At 40.7% G+C, this 20,136-nt stretch overlaps 1 long non-coding RNA gene across 1 annotated transcript; it reads right to left on the bottom strand.

Moving 5' to 3' along the window:
* Positions 1-15,281: 15,281 nt before the first annotated feature.
* Positions 15,282-19,958, bottom strand: LOC144457895 (uncharacterized). The gene is made up of 2 exons (XR_013487488.1): positions 19,890-19,958; positions 15,282-16,648 (listed from the first exon to the last, which is right to left on the bottom strand). It is a non-coding gene; the product is annotated as an uncharacterized LOC144457895 (long non-coding RNA).
* Between the last annotated feature and the right edge of the window lie 178 nt (positions 19,959-20,136).

Below are 20,136 nucleotides of genomic sequence, written 5' to 3' on the forward strand. Positions count from 1 at the left end.
GTATCCACCTTCAAAGAAAGAACTGATAATATGGTGTGTTTTGTGTGTGTGTGTGTGTGTATGTGTATGTGTGTGTGTGTGAGAGAGAGAGAGAGAGAGAGAGACAGAGACAGAGACAGAGAGACAGAGACAGAGAGACGGAGAGAGAGGCAGAGACAGAGACAGAGACAGAGAAATGGTAGCCTTCTCTAGAGTGGGTTGAGAAGGTGGATAGCATCTTCCTTTATGAGTCCTTTGTAGTTGATTTGAGTATTTATAATCATCAGAATGATTTTGTTGTTTTTTGTAATATTGCTGTTACTGTATACGGTGTTCTCATGGTTCTGTTCATTTAACTTCATTATTTCATGGGAGTCTTTCCATATTTTTCTAAAATCAACCTGTTTATCATTTCTTATGGCACAGTAGTCTTCTATCACAATCATATACTTGTTTAATCATTCCCCAATTGATGGGCATACCCTCAATTTCCAGTTCTTTGCCACCACAAAAATAACTGCTATAAATATTTTAGAAAATATAGGTCCTTTTCTGTGGCATTTCTGAGTCAAAGGGTATACGTGGTTTTTAAAACTCTTTAGGCATAATTCCAGATTGTTTTCCAAAATGGTTGAATCAATTCACAGTTACATCAACAGTGTATTAGTATACCAATTTTTCTATGTCTCCTCCAACATTTGTCATTTCCCCCTCCTATCATTTTAGCCAATCTCATAGGTATGAAATAATATCTCAAAGTTGTTTTAATTTACCTTTCTCTGATCTACAAGGATTTAGAGCATTTTTCAAATGACTATGTATAGCTTTGACTTCTTCATCAAGAAATGGCCTGTTCATATCCTTTAACCATTTATCAATTGGGAAACAACTCATACTCTTGTAAATTTGACCAAATTTTCTATATATTTGAGATATGAGACCTTTATTGGAGAAACTACCTATTAAAAAAAACTTTTCCCAATTTTTTGCTCTCCTTCTGATCTTGGCTACATTGGTTTTATTTGTATGAGACCTTTTTCAATTTAATGTAATCAAAATTATCCACTTTACATTTTGCAATGCTCTCTATCTCTTATCTATTCATAAATTCTTCTCACATCCATAGATAATATGTTCCATGTTCTAATTTACTTATGATATTTCCCTTTATATCTAGTTAATGTATCTATTTAGAGCTTATCTTGGTAAATGGTGTCAGATATTGGTCTATACCCAATTTCTGGCAGACTGCTTTCCAGTTTTCTCAGCAGTCTTTACCAAATAGTGAATTCTTATCCCAAAAGCTTATATATTTACATTTATCAAACACAAGGTTATTATACTCATTTAACACTGTGTATTGTATATCTATTCTGTTCCACTGATCTACTTTCTATTTCTTTGCTAGTACCAGATAGTTTTGATAATTGCTTTAAGACCAGGTACTGCTAAATCTCCTTCTTTTATATCTTTTTTCATTAATTCCTTTGACATCCTTGACCTTTTGTTCTTCCAAATGAATTGTATTATTATTTTTTATAGCTCAATAAAATAATTTTTGGTAATTGAATAAGGATGGCACTGAACAAATAGATAAAATTCTGTCAAACTTTTAAAGAACAATTAGAACTATGTTTGCATAGTAATACTACACAAATTATTCTTAAAAACTGAGAAAGAAAGCACTCTACCAGATTCCTTTTATGGAATAAATGGAGAAAAAATGTTTATATCAAATTTTTCTGAGTAGAGTTTGGTATCCAAGATATATATTTATATCTATGTCTATCTATCTATCCATACATATAATTAACAGACACACATATATAAATATTATATATGTATATACACATATACATATATATGCATATGACCAAAAGTCATTCCCCAATATATGAGTGGTCAAAATAAAAGAAGGTTCTTAAAAGAATTGTAAACCATTAACCATATGAAATACTGTAAATCATTAATAATATGAAAAATGTAAATCAAAACAACCCTAAGGGTTCACCTCACAACCTGAAAGATAATAAAAATAGCAAAAGGAAATTGTCAATGTCAGAGGGGCTGTGGGAAGATAGGGACAGTAGCATATGGTTGGTAGAGCTGTAAATCAGGACAAGCACTTCGGAAAGCAACTTAGAATCACGCAAATAAAATAACTAAAATGTCTACATGTTTTGACCCAGAGATTTCAATACTAGGTTTGTATTCTAAAGAGGCCATTGACAAGAAGAAAATCCCCATACAATAGTGAAACATTTGCAGCAGCATTTTTTGTGATAGCAAAACAGTGGCAACAAAGTAGAATCCCAATGACTGAGAAATGACTAAGTAAATTGCGGCACATGAATGTAATTAAATATTATTGTGCTGTAAGAAATAACAAATGTTTTGTATGCAATGCATCTACCTGCCTGAACCGATAAAGAATTAAGTAAGCCAAGAAAACAACATATACAGTGATTACAACAATGTAAACAAAAAGGACCACAAAAAGATCAAAAGCGAATATTGCAAAATTATAAAGTGTTAACATGTCTTGAAAGGATATAAGACACCCCACACGTACACACGTGCACTCTTTTGCAAAGGTAGGAGGACCACAAGTGTTGTATGTTGCACATATTTTCAGACTTTCTCAGTGTATTATTCATGCTTATTTTTCCTCTTTTAATTTTTTAAAATTATTTTTAAAATATTTGTGTGTGGTTTGTCCTTTGTTCTCAAAGAGAACCATGATATCAGCAAGATGATGCCATGACTTGCAAGTGAACTGGATTTTAGTGAAGGAGGGCTGTGCAAAGTGTGCAAAGTCATCAGCCTCACTTTCTCTTTGGGAGCCTGTGGGCCAGATAAAGATCAGGACCACTAGAGATGACCAGTGGGAGACCTTGGCTTTTTTAAGCTAAGGTCTTTCTGAATTCTCACTTTGACTAAGGCAACATCCATTCAGTGATTAGAGCTCTTTAAGAATAAGCCAAGGAATGTCCCCTTTTATTTAAAAAAAAATAAAATAAAATTGAAAGGGGAAGACCCTCAAGGTTTCTGGCCAAAAGAGAAACAATTGCTGTTGACATTCACTGAGCCGTGTAGGCCCAAAAAATAATCATTAAGTGGTACTTGGGCAAGGACCTTTTGTTGTCCTATCAATGAGAGCCAGAATGAATTGGGTTTAAGGCATGGTCTTTAAGAAAGGAATGTAGGGACAGCTAGGTGGCACAGTAGATAGCGCTCAGGCCTTGGAGTCAGGAGGACCCGAGTTCAAATCCAGCCTCAGACACTTGACACTTACTAGCTGTGTGACCCTGGGCAAGTCACTTAACCCTGATTGCCTCACCAAGAAAAGAAAAGAAAGGAACTTAGTCAGTAAACCTCAATCTATCATGATAGATTTAAGCCATCAAAATTTACCTTCCTTGGGGCAGACCATGCTCAGGTAAGGGCATGATACCCTATACGGGAGGGGGGAGGGGAGGGGAGGAGCTGTGGTGCCTGACTAGAACTGGCCAGTTGGGTCCCCAGCAGGGCAGCTCAGATTGCTCACAGGTTGTAGTTTCTGGAAGAGGACCATGGCATCAGGAAGATGATGTCATGACTTGCAAGTGAATTAGATTTAAGTGAGGGAGGGTTGTGCAAAGTCACCAGCCTCATTTTCTCCCCCAGTGGCCAGATATAGATCAGGACGACTGGAGATGGCCCCTTTAAAAATACTATTTGTTATATGAGTGGGCTCATTTTTTCATTTTATTGATTTTTGAAAAGTATTTTTAAAACAGCATTTGTTATATGGGTGGGTTCTCTCTGGGAGGGAGGGAGGATACTAGGAGAAATCATGGTGGTATAAAAAAAAATCAATAAAAAGCTATTTTTTGAAAAATGTGGCTGTAGCACCTGCAAGACCGATTTCAAAGCCGCAACTGCACAGGTGTTACCTCTCAGGATGATGGCTTCAGACACTGGGCCAGAAGGACAGCTATTCCAAAGGCTCTTTGGGTTCACGGTGCTGGGCTGTTCCCATCAGGTCCAAGATGGTGGCCAAGGTAGTGGCAATGGCCCAACCTGCCTGGAACATGCCGCTTCTTATCTCTCCTCACAGTGCTCTGCAGCTTTAGACACTTATGTGGTCTCAGTGAAGCTAATACAGATGCTTTAATGAAGTTTCAGCTGGGAATCTATAAAATACTGAACTTACTGGGAATCAGGAAGACGTGGGTTCAAATCACATCTCTAATACTAGCTACATGACTACAGGCAAGTTACTTATCTTCTTTGAACCTCAGTTTCTCTATCTATAAAATGAGGACCCATAGTACTCACCTTATAGGATTTTTATGAGATTCAAATAATTTCTCACCGTCTTATACATTTCTCTCCATCATGGACTTTATGGTCCAGACAAACTGGCCTTAAGGTTCTTCACACATGGCATTCGATCTCCTATCTCCATTCATTTGGACTGACTGTACTCTAGGCCTATAAAGCACTGCCTCTTGAAATCACTGATTTCCTTCAAGATTCAGTTCAAGTGTGTACTTCATGAAGCCTTTCCAATTTCCACCCCTCCTCCCAGCTATTTGTAGACTCCTTCCCATAACTATTTCGGGTTTATTTTCTGGATACACACATATGTGGGATAGTATCAGCCTGTGGACCTGTCTGTATTCATGCTATATCCCCCATTAAAATGTAAGCTTCTTGAGGGCAGGGATTCTGTCACTTTTGTCTTTCTGTGCCTAGCATTTAACACAGTGCCTGTTACATAATGGTTAATAAAAACTTGTTGATTTTTTGATAATTAATGTACACTGTGCCAAATATCTTTTATGATGATGAGATGTATATGAATCCACACAGGCCACTCTTTAATTATCCATTTGTGCAATTCTTTGCTTAGTGTCAAGCTCCTGGAATTTCTGAGGAGTCCTATAAGCTAAGGGTATTATCTGGAAGGCCCTAAAATAGGAGCCCAGAGTCACAAGCTCAGCAACTAATCTCTGTCAGCCTGGCTCACAGACGGCTTTTAAATCAATCAGTCCTTCCTTCCCGAAATTTCTACAGAACCACTATATTTCATTGGAACTTACTAGAGTCATATTCACATGGGTTGAATGATGTCATATCAAGTGGGTCCACATCCTGATGTACAACATATGTACTCTGGATCATTATTTTTGGCTTGTATTGAAAGTCGCACCTGGCCACAGCTTGGTTTCTGCTAGAGGAATGTGAGCCTCTAGAACTGGGATTATTTGCATGATTATATTAGGCGATATCTGAAAACCCATCAAACTTACTCTTCTCACTCCCCTCCCCCATCCAGTTTCCCTCTCTGTCAAACAGGGAGGATAATCTCCAGAGAAAGAGAACAATGATCCAGAGCCTGAGAAAGGCTAGAGAGAACCTATGAAGAGATCACTGCATGATGGCCTTTCCCTTTGGGTGCCTGTCCTGGATCCTATCAGAAGTATTCCAAACAGAGGGCTAAGGAAGCCAAGGGAGAGATGTTGAGCACTGGCACAATCCAATTAGCTTCACAATGGAAAGAGCATAGGACTTGGAGTAAGAAGAACTTAGATTGTATTCTCAGTCCTACAACTTATCAGCAATGTGGTTTGAAGCAATTCACTTAACGTTTTTAGCTTTGGTTTCCTCATCTGTAAAATGGTGATAACATGTCTATTACCTATAAAAGAACTATAGTGGGGACTAAATGAGGAAAATATCTATGAGCACCAAACCGTAAAGTCCTAGGTAATATGTTCTCAATGTTACTATTATTCACGTAGAGAAAACCTCCACAGCATTACCGCAAACTGCAACCCCGAGCACAGTCAGGCTTACTACAGATGTAGGCTGATGGTCACAAAGGGAGACTAGAGAGAATGTCTAGATCAGTGTATCCCCCTTAACAACAACACTTAAAAAGCACGTAGCAAGGGGTGGGATCCTCTCTTCTTTCTCCTCGATCAGCCTAAGGGGAATGAATGGTGACCATGTCAGCTAGAAGGTGCGCAGGGTGGCAACAGGGCCAATTAATGGTAGTAAAAGGGGAAAAAGAAGAATAAAAAGAAGTGTGACACCTCATGAGAGGAAGAGAGCTCTTCAGGTACAGTGGGAGATGGCACTGGAAGAATGGGGAGACTTGTCTTTGCCTTCCTTGGCCTGAGAAACCAGGTGGATAAGACAGGCAGGCGAAGACATGAGAGACTGGAGGAGGAGGAGGAGGAGTGATGAGAGAGGGAAAGAGAAGAAGGGGGGGAAGAGAAGAAGAAGAAGAAGAAGAAGAAGAAGAAGAAGAAGAAGAAGAAGAAGAAGAAGAAGAAGAAGAAGAAGAAGAAGAAGAAGAAGAAAAAGGATGAGGAGGAGGAGGAAGGAAGGAAAGAAGGAAGGAAGGAAGGAAGGAAGGAAGGAAGGAAGGAAGGAAGGAAGGAAGGAAGGAAGGAAGGAAGGAAGGAAGGAAAGAAGGAAGGGAGGAAGGGAGGGAGGGAGGGAGGGAGGAAGGAAGGAAGGAAGGAAGGAAGGAAGGAAGGAAGGAAGGAAGGAAGGAAGGAAGGAAGAAAAAGAGGAAAGGAGAGAGAGAGCCACCCATCTTCATCCCTCAATCCACAGAAAGCAATGGGCAGAAAGAGAACTTCCCAGCACGTAAAGCCCTCATATTCCAGACTATAAATAACTCTGGGAGATAGATAGATAGATAGATAGATAGATAGATAGATAGATAGATAGATAGATGGATGGATGGATGGATGGATGGGTGGATATCTTCTTTATAACAACACTGGCTTCTCTAATATTGTAAACTGTATGCTTTTAAGAAGAGGGTCAGTCCTACCATAATGGAAGAGGGCAATGCCATGTCTATATTCTCCCCCAATTTCCTGGGTGTGGGAACTAGGAGCCAAGAGAAGCAGAAAAATCTCGGGAAAAGCCCGTGGCCTGCTTTCTGCGACAGCGGCACTGACCACGTCATGTACAAAAGCCAACTCTTCATTGCTCTTCATTCATTCTTGTGCACACGCTAACTGCTCTCAGGTCTGTCACACAGGGGTGTGAACATCTAAAGCATGAAATGCGATTCTTCCGACTCCCACCTGGAAGGGGATTAGGATGTTGGAAGTCAGCGGTGCACAACCAGGGGAAAATTGCTGCCACTTCCCTGACAATCTCCAGCTCTACCCCATACCTTCATACATCAGAAAGACAGCTCTGTACACAAGAATACCCTGCTCTGTCCTCTATTTCCAAGGTTGGAGGTGGGGTAATAGAGTATGAGAAGCAAATGTGGCATCCCCCCCCCCACCCAGGGCTCCCTACCAGGAGCTATGTCAAACCAGCTAACGAGCTACCAGACCCAACTTCTCTGCTGGCAGCTTCTGACTAGCTGAAACCGGTCTGGCATGAAACCACTCTGTTTGCCCGTCATTGTCCCCTTACCCAGAGCTGGCACTATGCCCTGTGGTACACACTGTGTGGTTTGGCTCCATCATCCCTCCCCTGGCTGTATCACTTTCAGAGTTTACATGTGCAAGTGGGCCATTGCGGTCATCTCTCTTCTACCCTCCAGTAAACCAAGGGACAATGCCTTGACCCCTGTCCCTTCCCTCCCAGAGCCACCTTCAGGTCCCTGGCTCTACTCCCAGAAGAGGGTGTTTCAATCAGTAGGAATTTGTTTTAATTCTGGGTTGCTTCTTACTTCCTTGTTTGGTGACCCACGGTTTCCCAGCTTCTACTCTCTCTTTTACTGCCTGTCCCCAAGTAAATGGGTTTCTTTCTAGCAACCTAGGAGTTGGGGCAGCTGACTTTGACTCCAGAACACTTTGGACCCTATTCCCCAAGACTAGTTCTATAGCAAGCCAAAGGATTTGACCTTATAAATCTGAAGTGGTTCCGGAACCAGTAAAAACTCTAGGCGGCGCAGTAGGTAGAGCACCGGCTCTGGAATCAGGAAGACCCAAGTTCAGATCTGGCCTCAGACACTTGATCACTTGATATTTACTAGCTGTGTGACTCTGGGCAAGTCACTTAACCCCAACTGCCTCGCAAAAAAAATAAATAAATAAATAAACAAACAAACAAATAAATAAATCCAGAGGGCCAGGGACGGCATAGGGTTAGAGGATCTGAGAGTTGGAAGGGACCATAGGGGCTGATCTTGTCCAACTGTCCAACTTTCTCAGTTTTTATAGTTTAGGAAATTGATGCACAGAGGTAAGATGAATTCTACCCACTGACATGGCTAGTAAGCAGCCCAGTTGGGATTTCAACTCAGTTCTCTGACTTTAAATCTAATGCTTCTTTTTTTCAACTTCTAACATAAGCATCCACTGCAGGGCTCAAGGGGCTGGCACCTCTCCCTACTCCACCCCCAGACAAGTGTTTCACACTAGGGCGGGGAGGGGGTGGGGAATCTAGCCTGACTCCTTGAAAGGGTTTAGGGTCTCTTTTCTTGAACTTTTTAGCTTGTTATGTCTCCTACCAATACACCCTGGGAAAAAATGTTCCAGATTAGGTTTTGGCTTATACTTAGGTCTCCCCAAAGAGGAGAACAAAAAGGTACTCAGTGTACAATATGAATCAGATATGGTGCAGATGTTATTTCCTGCGCACAAAAGAAATGCTAATAAATTAAAAAGACTCACATGAGTCCTTAAAACAGGATTTGGTAACAGCTTATAATCATTACTAGACTGTCTCAGGAGACTGATGCTTAAACCTCACTGGAACATAAAGCAGTCTGCAGGACTACTGAGTAAGCATTTTACATTTCACCTCTGCTCTGCACTGCTCAAACAACGCTTAGTCTACGTCTTACAAAACAGGACAGACTTGAGCCAGTCTTGGTGGACATCTCCAAGAGCACTAGAGAGTCTAGGCACTCCTCCACTTGCTTACAATCAGCTCTGACTGAATTCAGTAACTCTGGGATCCTCAAACTCACAAGAATATCTCTGAGCCTGAGCATATCCACCTCAGGAATCACCTCGAATTACCTACTTGGGAAATGAAACACAAAGTGGTAAAGGGAGACAAAGGGCCATTCACAAGCTCATCCTCCATTTGGAAAAGATGGTGAGCTGGGGGTGGGAGAAAAGAATGTAGCCCTTTTCTCTCCCTAATTGTGAGGTACTCAGCATATCGCTAAGGCACATAGAAAGTGCTATATAAATATTAGCCTTGCTGTTGTTGTTGTTATTGTTACTTCCCTCCATGGCAGTCTAGAGACAAAACACACTATTTGTTCCATAAGAGACTCAAAGCAAGAGACTGGGCCAGATGAAGATCCACTGAGTCATCAATTCTTCTTCCTCAGAAGCAACCAAGAGCATTACAGCACCATTTCAAAGCACGCATGTACTTCAGTGGTGAGCCACTTCATGGCTCTCAGAAGCCAAGGAGTTCCCATCTCCAACATAGCCAATCACTAAGCTAGCTCCAGGGGTCACTAGAACCAGAAAGGGCAGCTCTGAGCATGCTCCCTAGGATGGCTTTTATCAATCACACTTTCCCTAGAATGTAAGTGGCATGATTTATATTCACTTGGAAAATGCAATAAAACCTCATCCTAAAAAAGTACTAGATTGAAAAAAAAAAGCCTGTTGTAATTCAGATACAGTATAATGATTCCAAGTAAAAAGATTTAAGTGAATAATAGTTGTGACTGTTGTTTATGTTGCATTGTGCAAAAGACTCATTGTGAAATGCCCTTTTTGCCTCATTTCTTATATTATTCATTAAAAAAATTTTTTTTTGTTCCAAATCTTTAAATTCATTGGTCTAGGGGTTTTCCAGTGAGGAAATCCTTTCTCCTATGGAGACCATCAACTGTCCTGCAACTTACTGTCTTAGAATTCCTTGGGCAACTGAAAAAACCTCTCTGTGACTTATTTGGATCCCACAGAGGTACTGCCAGGACCTGCTGGCACCAAAGAGGACTCTGTCATGTAAATCTTACTTAAAGCGTGCATGACAAGTTGAAAGCTATAAAACTACATTTATTTCAAAATATTCTCTAATTTGGACTATTCGTTAAGCCAGATATAAATTCCCTTCACCTCTCAGCTTTGTAAATCCCATTTCACCTCCATTCCTCACAGCAGAATCTCAGAGAAAGGAACCTTGGAGACTACCTGGTCCAGTTCTCACCTGAGCAAGAATCTGCCCTCCCCCATCCCTAACACAAGTGGTCACCCAGCCAAGGCTGGCCAAGCTTTGAGCCAAGCTCAAAGACCCACAGAGGAGAGTGCACCATGCCCAGAGACAGCTTGAGACCATCAGCGCCTTGAGAGCACAGACTTGTCACAGGCCTTTCTTTGTATCCCCAAAACTTAGCACAGTGCCTAAAACATAGTAGGTGCTTAATAAATACTAGCTAACTGACCAGTCACTGAATTTCACCCCCTATTTTACAGAAAGGGAGTAAAAACAGAATGAAACAACTACTATGTACCAGAAAGTATGCTAAGCGTTTTACAATACCTCATTTGATCCCTGCAACAACCCTGAAAATTAAGTGCTATTGTTATCTCCATTTTACAATTGAGGAAACTGAGGCAGGCAGTGGTTAAGTGATTTGCCCAGGGTCACTCACATAGTAAGTGTCTGAGGCTGAATCTGAACCCAGGTTTTCCTTTCTCCAGGGCTAGGACTCTATCCATTACGCTACCTAGCTACCCAAATACTATCTCCTTTGATCCTTACAACAACTCTGAAATATAGGTGCTATTATCATTCCCATTTTAAAGTTAAAGAAATATGTCATGAGGTTTTTTGTGAAGCTCAGGAACTCTAAGATGCTATAACTGTAATAAAGTTCTGACTTCAACTGCAAAAAAATGAAGTTGAGGAAACTGAGGCAGGCAGTGGCTAAGTCACTCAGGATCACACAGTAAATATCTGTGGTAGAATTTGAATCAATGAATTTCTAACTCAGTCATCAATCAGTCAGCTTTGTTATATGCAAGGCACTATGCTAAGTATTAGGGATACAAAGGAAACGCAAAAACCACCCCTGCCTGTCCCCAAGCAGATTACATTCTGATAGGAGAGACAGCATATACAGTCAAGATTCCGAGTCTAGGATCTCATCCAACTGCCACCTTGGCCTATCCATTCCTTCAACTGAGCTTCATCTGACCAGTCTCAAGGCTCTTCACCATCCCCATTGCCTTCCTTTGGATGCTTTGCAGCTTAGTGAAGTACTTCGTATAACAGGCAGTACACAGAGCTGAACATAATGCTTGACATGTGGTCTGGCCAGGTCACAGTACATCAAAACCATCACCTCCTTTGTCCTGGACACTATCTCTTCTCAATGCAGGCTAAGTCACCTGAGATGGGGGGAGGAGAGGGGGCCTTCCAAGATGAAAGAGGAACTGGCAGGCTTAGCCAAAGGCTTCATGGAGCCTTATCACAAATACCAGGCCTTTTAGTAACTTCTACAAAAGTCCACTACTATGCTGGCAACAGAAAAACCTGGAAAGATTTACATGAACTAATGCTTAGTAAAGTGCACAGAACCAGGGGAATGTTGTACACAGTAACAGCAATATTGTTTGATGAAGAATTGTGAATGACTTAGCTATTCTCAGCAATACAATGACCCAAAACAATCCCAAAGGATTAAGCATACTATCCACCTCCAGAGAAAGAATTGTTATTGTTGGAATGCAGACTAAAACATGCTATTTTTCACTTTTTTTGCTAAAATTCTTGTGCAAACTAACACGGAAATATTTTACATAATTGCACTGTATAACCTACATATGATTGCTTACCATCTTGGGGAAGGGGAGGGAGGGATAGAATTTGGAACTCAAAACTTTAAATAAAAAGTGTTTTTTAAAAATAGGTTGGTAAGCCTGAATCTGTTGACTTCTTAGTCATGTTTGACCAATTTGGTTTGCATGTTCCTTATTTTTCAACAATTACCCCAATGATCACAGGTTTCCAAATCTTAAGATGGCCCTATCTTTAAGTGTGTGTGTGTGTGTGTGTGTGTGTGTATGTGTGTGTATTTTCATTGCTGTTGAGTCACTGTTCCAATTGCTCTTCAACCTTTAGGACAGAATAGAAACTCCACTGCTTGCCACTTGAAGTCCTTTATGATCTGGCTCCTGCCTATCTTTCCAGGTTGATTACCCATTATTATTGCCCTTTATATATTCTACTCCAGCCCAATGAGCTGACTTGTCACTCCTCATAAATGCCATCTCTCCTCTTACCTCCCCACTTTTGCATAGACTGTCCTTCATGCCTTGAATGCTTCCTGGAACCACTGACTCCCTTCAACTCAATAAGGGTTTGTTAAGGCACCAGGTACTGTGCTCAGTGCTGCCTACAAGGAGCTTACAATCTAATAAGAGAAGAAAACACACAAAAGGAAGATGGAAACTGGGAGTGGGAGGAGGGAGGAGGTACCAGGGGGTACCTGCAGGAGGTTAGGGGGGACATCTTGTTCCCTGGAGGTGAAACCAAGCAGAGCAGCCGATGGAGAGTGGAATCCATCCCGAGGCTCAGCTCAAGTGCGATCTCCTTCAAAACATTCCACCTGATGCCTCCAGTTTGTAGTCTCTTCCCATCACACTAGATTTATTTTGCACGTGCTTTATTTTGTCTATGAACATGCTATATTCCATCCCATCCCCACAAGAATTTAAGCCTCTCGAGGAGAAGAATCATCTCACTTTTGTATTTGTGTCCCCAGTGGCTAACAACCTCTAGCCTTAGAAAGTTGCTCTGAGCAGTAAGCAGTAAAGTGAATTAGTAAGAGTCACATGGTCAGTGTATGTCAGAGGTGAAACTTCAAGCCAGGCATTCCTGATTCTGAGATCAGCTTTCTGTCCATATGCCGGACTGCCTCTCTTATCCTCCCTGTTACGTATATGTATATGTACGTATGCATGTGCATGTATTTGTGTATGTGTGTATATGTATATATGCATGTGTATGCATGTATACATGTATGTGTACATGTATTTGTATATGTATATATTTCTGTGTGTGCACGTATGTATGTGTATCTGTACGTGTATGTATATTTGCGTGCATATGCTTGTGTGTGTGTATACGTATGTGTGTATGTATATATGTATGTAGATGTGTATATGTTTATGTATATGCATGTATATATGTCTTATCCTTCCTTGTTTAAGTGTAGGTACTTTGAAAGCAAGGAATAAGTTTCTTTCTATTTTATATTCCTATTGCCTCAGTGGCGAATAAATGTATGTTGAATCAAATGTCCCAGTACCCAATATCTGCTTGTCCTCCAGCAAAGAATCTGTGCCAGGAGCTAAGGGCAACTCAAAGATGAAGGAAGTGTTGTTGTCTACAAGTTGCTTAGACTCTAACTGGAGAGAGAGAGAGACAGAAAAAAGAGAGAGAGAAAGAAAGACAGAGAAGAGAGGAAAAGAGAGGAGAGGAGAGGAAGGGAGAGGAGAATTTAGACTGGAAAAATTTCAGTAAGTCTTAACAACTCCAGTGCACAGTGGGAAGGTCACTGCTGCTGGCATGTGCATAAGCTTCAAGATGCCCTGGCCGGCAAACTAGAAATAGAGTCAAAAAACTTGGGTTCAAATCCTCAAATATTTGAAAGGTTATAATTTGGAAGATGAGTTAAATGTTCTATACTTGTCAGAAGCACAATATATAGATAGACTCTGGACCAATTCTTTGCTTAAGGGAACTAGGAAGTGTGGGGCTACCCTTTCAGTACGTCTCCATCCAAATTGCCCCCTGCCCCAGGCTCACCCATGCACATTTTTGAGTACCCAGGAAGCAAAACAGAGATAGTATCAGCTCAAAGAGTCTGGTGTTCAGTATTAATAGATTCCATGCAGTGGGCAGCCCTGGGTCAGGTGGGTAAACCCCAAAAGTAAGTAGCTCAAATCTCATGGACATTTATGGAAAGGATTTGTCCTTAATCCCTAAGCAAGGGAAATCTAGCTCTAGCTGCAACTGGATTGTTTGGCTGCCAGCAAGGTAGCCCTCCACTGAGCACTCCTTCAGAGTGGGTCCCCTTGTGCCAAATGAGAAGGAATCACATCTTGCCTCTGCTTGGTTGAGTTCTTATAGAGTCCCAAGAGGTGGCTTACCTACTTATCTGTGCTTCCAGAGATGAAGGAGAAACTGTCAGACTTAGCCAAGGGCTTCATATAGCCTTCTCACAAATACCAGGCCTTCTGCAAAAGTTCACTAACATGCTGGCAAGCCCAAATCTATTAATTCCTTAGTCATGTTTGACCAGTGCGGTTTACGTATTCCTTACTTTTCAACAATTCCCCCAATGATCATAGGGTTCCAAATCTTAGGATGGCCCTATGTTTAAAAAAATATTTATTGCTATTGGGTCATTGTTCCAATTGCCATCTTTAGGTCCCTGCTACATCCTACCCACCTCCTTTACAGGTACAAAGACAAAATAAGACAAACCATAATCAAAAAATGTACAGTCTAATTGGGGGTTGGCTCATTCATCTGCAGGTTGGCCAATTGCATATGGCATTATTTGGCCATAGTAACTCCTGAGCCATCTCATCCACTAAACCACAGAGAGGTTGTAATCTATGTTGATGAGTAGAGTACTGATACCGGGAAGATCATATATTCTGGAAGCAGTGAAGTATTTATAAGGAAAAAGGAAATACAAATATATGAAGAAGTCAGAGGATAAATCCTCTTCCCATGCTTTCCAGTGACATGGAAATGTGAATAATGGCATAGGAAGAGAAATTATAAGCAAACAAACCAACCTCCCCAGTCTAGATTGGGTATTTACCATCTACACTATTGTATTTAGCTTTAGTTCCACAGGCCTAGAATGATTCATGATTTCTTCACAAACTTAGAAGTGTATTCCTTCATGGCCTAGAAAAGGACACCCAATGCCAAACTGGGATTGGTCCCTATGTCCCTCAACAATCCAGATCAGCCAATCAGAAAGTTTCCTTTTTATAATCACTGAGTTAATTTCTACTTTCCTTCTTTGCTGTGGGGTTTGAATTGAGGGAGAGGGGTCAGTCTGTACTGCCTTCAAGGTACAAACAAGGAAATACAAGTAAGGAAATGAGATAACATTCCTAGCACTCCTCAAATCATAACAATTCAACCTAAGACACAGCTGGCACCTACAAAGGACAGAGACTTTCTTTACTTAGAGTTGAGAAGATTGAAGAGGAAGGAAAATATGTTAGCAATTAATATATTAATTAATAACAAATATTGGTAATTAATACATTAATAAACCACTAATTTTATTTGTCTTTTGATGATTCAAAGGAGCAGCTGTTGCATACCAGTGATTAACATAGAATATATTTTTATTTCTCGGTCTTAGTTTCCTCAACTGTAAGATGGGGATAATAATAGTACCAACCACACAGATTTGTTCTGAGGACCAAATGAGATTGCAGGTGCAAAGTGCTTTTGTAAACCTTGAAACACTATGTAAATGCTAGCTGTTGTTATTAATGATATCTTTTCCTGCCTTATAATTGGTGAGGATTCATGATTAACATTCCAATGAGCCTGCTATGGAGTTGACTAAACTCTCCAAAGCTATTCCAGTGGAGTACAAGCTCTGAAAGGTTCTACCATCAGCCAATCAATATTTATTTAGCACCTACTATGTGCCCAGCACCATTTTGGTGCTAAGGATACAGACAAAAAGGAAACCAGTCCTTGTTCTAAAGGAGTTTACATTAAATTGTTCAGGAAAGACATCAAGGAAGAGACTAGGGATGGATTGTTGGCCAAGTGACAGTCTGTTGTCCAAGCACTGATAGATTCAGAAAGGCTTATCTCTAGATGGTTGCATGCCAAGTGATCTTCTTTTTCAGTCATAGTAACTTAGAAAACATGAAAAGGTTTCAGTCCATTTCTATGGAAGGAGTGAGTACCCATGAGTATAATGAAATCAAGATTCTTTCAAAGTCTCAGGGACAGTATACTAATGGGGGGATCAAATGAGACTGAGGTGGGGGTGAAGATAATGGAGGTGAGGTGAAAGGGGGAGTTTCCTGGGCTATAATCTCCTATGTCAAGATCCATGAGTAACAAAGGTCACTATGGCATTGCACAGGGTCACCTGGGCAACAGTGGTCAGCTAAGCACCAAGATACCTCAAACCATGGATGATTAACTCTGGGGAGGGATCTTAGAGAACATCTCAGTCCAAGAAGCAACATCTCAGCAAGGCCATGTGACTTGTCCAAGGTCTCCTGACCCCTAGCCCAGTTAGTGCTCATTCAACTTTCAGATGATATGAAATGGGACCCATGAAAAGAGATGGCTTTTTTTCCAATAAAGTGGGCACTTCTTTTCCCACTATAATCCATTCTGTTTCCCCTTTCCATAATTTCACTTTTACTTTCTTCTGTTCCATCCCAGATGTGCTCCCAGATGCTGCACTTCTCTCCTCTCTTCTCTTCATCCATCATAGCTTCAACCCTGTGATTATCTGGTTGGGGATCTAGCCAGTCAGGAGTAAAAAGCACCCTTGTTTAGGTTGGCCTCCCTTTTGACACAGGAAAATGTCCTTTCAGGTTGACCATGTATTGCTAGAGACCAGATTTCTCATGTTAATGCAAACCTCTTGAGTTGTAGGCGTTTTGCTTTTTTCATTTGCTTCATGGGTTGCTGTGGTTACACAACACTTCTCAAAGTTGACCTGTGTGCCAGAAATGGTATAAAAGTCACCATGCTGTATAAGTAGAAAAGGAATTGGGCTGGTCATGTAGTAAGAAACAAAAGCGACAATGGCTAGCCCCAGCAGCACCCAGGTACTTCAGATACGTTAAAAGAACAAAAGGAAGACCTCCATAGCATTAGGTGGATCCCTTATGGAGGATTAATGGGAAAACATGGATAAGAATTACACAGGATAGGGTGCTACAGAAGTTATGATCTGAATTAGTGGAGTGGAGTTCCCACATGGATTCAGCAAGATGACAAAGAACCAGAACCAAGGGGTAAGACATCTCCCATTGATATTTTAAGAAAAAATCATGAAGCTAGATTGGCATCTATTTTCCTGGAGTTCCCAGTTCTTCAATAATTATAGTTTTCCTGGTAAACCTCAAAAAGAAGACAAGGGGAATAGAATATAATGTGTGATAAGTACAGAACTAAAATATACTGCCCTAAATTTAAGCTTGAAATCCCAGGAACTAAGATGATCCTAAATTGTCCAATCTCCCCAATCACATTAATGACAACGCTTTGAAGGCATAAATACTGTTCCACGCTTCAGGCAACCATGAGATCTTCAAAATGAAAGGGACCTTAGAGATCTTCTCGTGCACCTTCCTACCTTGAACAAGAATTCCTCCTACAAAATTCTAATAAGATACTTATCCAGTCACTATTTGAATATTTCCTGGAATGGAGAGCTCCCTACCAACCAAGACAGCCCATTTCATTTATGAACACCACTAATTATTAACAAGTACTTCCTTATCACCAGGCCAAAATCTAACCCATGGTCCTAGTTCTGATCTTTTAGGGGGCTAGAGTTTTGAAAGGCAGTGTCTTATAAGTGAGAGCATGCTGGACTTGGAGACAGGAAGCCCCAGGTTGGAATCACCTTGAAACCTTACTACCTATGTGGCTGAGGGCAAGTCACTCCACATCTCTGGAGCTCAATTTTCTTATCTCTAAAATGAAGAGGCTGGACTTCGGAGCTCTTAGATCTCTTCTACCTCTAAAGCTACATTTCCATGATCCTCTAAAGAGTGATATCATGGGAAAATCATGGAATTTGAAGTCAGAAGACTTATATTCAGCCTTGGTTAAGTTACTTCATCTAAAGCTTACTTTGTTCATCAGTATAATAGGAATGACGATATTTCCATTATCAACTTTATGGGGAGGGAGAAGTGTTGTACGGAGGATCAAGTGACATATTGTGCCTGTATAAAGCTGTATAAAAGTGAATTATTACACAGAATTAGCTTCCCATCTCTCTTCTCCTTGACAGCTCTTCACATATTTTGATGATATATATAATCATGTTCCTCCCAAGCTAAATATCCTCAGTTCCTGCAATCATTCCTAGTATGACATGGTTTACAGACATACCTACTGTGGAATTTATAACACCTTCCTTCCTTGATCTATCCACACTATATTTCTATTTGTACAGCTTTTTTTGTAGCAGTCATGGTGCTTTTTTTTAAAATATGGAGCTGATAGTCACCTAAACCAATCACTTAACATCTTTTTCACATATACTTCTGCTGATCTACACCTTCTTCATTCTGTACTTCTATAATTGATTTTTAAAAAACTAAATGAAGGGCTATTTACATATCATAGTAACATATAATTACCATATAATTGATGTAATGGTGTACTATATAATTTTATCCATTTATGCATGGAACGTGGTATTTAGCATTAGAGATACAAAAATGAAACATTAGTTTCTAGCCTTAAGGGGCTAACATTCTATGGGGAGGTGGGAAGGGGCAAAGGGGGACAACATGTACCCAAGAAGTCAATACAAAATACATACAGAGTAAATTCTAGGAGGGCAGGCATAGCAATGAAGATTTATGTACAGGTGGAACTTAAGCCTCTGAACCCTGAAGGAAGCTAAGGATTCTATGAAATGGTTGCCGGGAGAGTACATTTGGGCAGCCTGTACAAAGGTGTAGAGTTAGGAAATGGAATATCATGTAAGGGAATGAGCAAACCAGACAGTTAGGCTGGACCATAAAATTCGTTGGGTAGCCTAGAAAGGTGGGCTGAAGTCAGGTTGTGAATTAGACCCAGAGAGGAAACCCTATTTTATTTTGGATGCAAGAAGGAGACATTGGTGACTCCTGATGAGTGGACTGATAGCTTTAAGAATATCAGGTTGGAGGCCATGTAGATGGGGAGACAAGGAGACCAATTAGGAAATGATTGTCATAATCTTGGCAAGAGATGATGAAGACATGAACCAGGGTTGTGATCATGTTAGGGGACAGAAGGAAGCAGATAAAAGAGAGAGAATCTGATGTGGAGGTAGAATCCCCAAATTTGGCAACTGATTGGATAGGAGAGGAAACGGAGTGAAGAGCTGGATATGATCCTGTGGTCATGTATCTGGGTAACTAGAAGGACAATAGTGCCCTGGAAAGAAATAGGACAGCGAGGAAGATGGGAGTGTTTAACTTTGTTTATTTCGGTCCATCAGTTTAGTTGAGGTATGAAATTCTTGAATATTGATTGTCATTTTGTGTTTTTAGGCAATTGAGGTTAAGTGACTTGCCCAGGGTCACACAGCTAGTAAGTGTCAAGTGTTTGATCTGAGGCCGGATTTGAACTCAGGTCCTCCTGACTCCAGGACCGGTGCTCTATTCGCTGCGCCACCTAGTTGCCCCTGTCATTTCATCTTTAAGCTGTTCCTCCCAACTTTGTGCCATCTGCAAATTTGGTAAGAATATTTTCTTTACCTTCCTCCAAATCATTTTCAAAAATGCTTAATAGAAGAGGGACAAATATCAAGCACTTTAGGGCACAAAAATGTTTCTGCCATTCATCCATTTAATCACCAATCACTGAGTACCAGTAACTACTAGAATTCATAATAATAAGAGTTAGCATTTATGTAATGTCTACTATGTGCCAGGCATTTTATGAATATTATTTCATTTGATCCTGACAACAACCTTGAGAGGTAAGTGCTATTATTATCCCCATTTAACAGTTGAGAAACTGAGGACAGCACTGGTTAAGTGACTTGCCCAGGGTCATACATCTAGTAAGTGTCTGAGGCTAGATTTGAATCTTTCTTCCTGAGGTGTGACCCAGCGCTCTATCTACTGTATCACCTACTTGTTCTACCTGAGGGTGATGCCAGAAAGAGGAAGTAAGCTCCTCAGGACCCTGATTCCACCAGTGCCATCCATCCCTTCCCCACTCACCCCACTTCCTTCAGGAGTTGAGACTTCGTAAGCATGCCCATGTTTGAAGGGTCTGTGGAGAACTCTAGGATGAAAAGGGGAGGGGGGGAGGGGAAGAGAAGAAACGTATAAGTTTGTGCATGATCGGAGGCAGAGCAGATGAGGATGGTTCAGTGGTAGAATTCTCACTAAGAAGACTTGAGTTCAACTCCTGGCCAATGGGCACATACTTGTATTATATAACCAAGTCTGCTTCTCTCCATCTTGT

The sequence above is a fragment of the Phascolarctos cinereus genome, unplaced genomic scaffold (assembly GCF_003287225.1).
Source record: "Phascolarctos cinereus isolate Bilbo 61053 unplaced genomic scaffold, phaCin_HiC Scaffold_5;HRSCAF=322, whole genome shotgun sequence".
In the NCBI taxonomy this organism is placed as follows: domain Eukaryota; kingdom Metazoa; phylum Chordata; class Mammalia; order Diprotodontia; family Phascolarctidae; genus Phascolarctos; species Phascolarctos cinereus.